The sequence below is a fragment of the Octopus bimaculoides genome, chromosome 8 (assembly GCF_001194135.2).
Source record: "Octopus bimaculoides isolate UCB-OBI-ISO-001 chromosome 8, ASM119413v2, whole genome shotgun sequence".
Taxonomy (NCBI): Eukaryota; Metazoa; Mollusca; class Cephalopoda; order Octopoda; family Octopodidae; genus Octopus; species Octopus bimaculoides.
Genome location: NC_068988.1, coordinates 22,074,941 through 22,076,867, shown reverse-complemented (window position 1 = coordinate 22,076,867; position 1,927 = coordinate 22,074,941).

The following is a 1,927-nucleotide window of genomic DNA, read 5'->3' as shown; positions in this document are numbered from 1 at the left end:
TTGCTCTCTTGAGGGCAAACCACCATTTGTTATTGATGATGGCTCCCGTCAAAGCCTTCTTTACTAACGTGCTAATCCGGTCTCTGAAAACCTGTCTCGACGGGAAAGACGCGTTTAGTTTCCAGTAACCGGGGCCCTGCCTATGTGTCTTATCTAAGTCTAGCGTATACGTCACAAGTTTGTGATCCGTGTAGCTGACTATGTGAAATTGTGGACACCCTATGCTATCTCTACCTACTCTCTTACACAGTACTCTATCTAGATACGATCTCGACGACCCGATGCGGTTTGTCCATGTCCACATTGGCGCATTCGGGTAGTCGAGTCGGTACCTGTCAGACAGTTGATCTTTAAATAAAATTCGTCAAACATTGCTTCAAATGAAAACTTATTTTTATCTACAGATTCTTGTTTTTAATGCTTTCAGATATTATCGGATATAATTTTAAAAGTTTCACAATCATACTGCATGTTGCTATATGCGTATATAGATAAATCAATTCGCGCATTGTTGCTTTCGGTTATACCCAAGCAGATCCAAATAAGATGTGTATAAGATGATTTTGAGAAACATTGTTTAAACACGTAAATATCTGGAAAGAGATATTCGGAATAAGGACTCATAGTCTTAAGTCTGAGTAAATAATATTCTATTCTACCCTGTAGTTTTTTTTTAAAGCTTTACGTAAGTGCAAACCACCACAGGTTGAAGGGGCAACGATGGAGTCTGTATTGGCTCTACACTACGCCGTAATTGAATAACGAAATCGTGTTGCTGGGTGCAAAGTAATCGTAATCTGCAAGTGACAGCCGATAAATACATGCATATGCTCACATATACACAGACATATCAAGCGCACCAAACTGCCTTTAGTTATCTAGAAAAAAAATTTCTTAGAGGCGGGTGGGGAAGCAACTTTAAAATCAATGTTAGCAATAAAGTACAGAACATCAACAATGCAATAACAGCAAAAGCACCATGATGATGATGATGATGATGATGACGACGACGACGACGACGACGATGATGATGATGATGATGATGATGATGATGATGATAACAACAATAATAACAACAGCAATAATAACAACTACAGTGGCAAGAGCTGAATAATAAAATCTTGTACACCTTCGGAGTATGTTTGATTGCAAATTATGATTGTTGCCGTTTTTAAAACATATTCAAAATCAACAGAACAAAAAGTAAATCATACACAAACACACACACAGACATACAAGCAGACACACACACACACATGCACTCACATTCACACACATACACGCACACACATTGACACACGCACATATGCTCACAAGCACAAACACATACATTCAAATCAATAACAAGAGAACAATAAATATAGAAAACTAAACAACAGCTAAATAAAAATAAGAAAAACGTCGTTATATGATGTGATACATAATGGCGAAAAGCTACAAACAACAGCTTTGCTAATGACAAGGTTAAACCCGTGAGTAGTAATTATATTTTATCTGGCTTGCTTTCTAAATTTACTCCTCATTCCACGTACCCACCACAATACTCTTTCCCTCTGTTTGTCTCTATCTCTCTCCTCCTCTCTCTTTCTCTTGCTCAATATAGATAGATAGACAGATAGATAGATAGATATCGATTCCGGTATATTTACATACACGTGTACACACACAAGGATAAACAGAAACGTGTTTCTCTGTGTGTGCGTGCTCGCTTTACCCCTCTCGTTCTTCCTCTGTTACTTCTACGTATCTCATTTTCCCCCTCGTACTTCCTCTCTTTCTCTTTTCCTCTCGTTCCTCACCTATTTTTCTACTTCCTCCCTTTGTTTCTCCCTCTACCACTCTCTCTCTTCCCCTTACACCGGCATGGTCACATGCTTCCGGTCAATAATCCTTTTCTTCCTTGGCTATCGCCGAGCAAACACGCGTA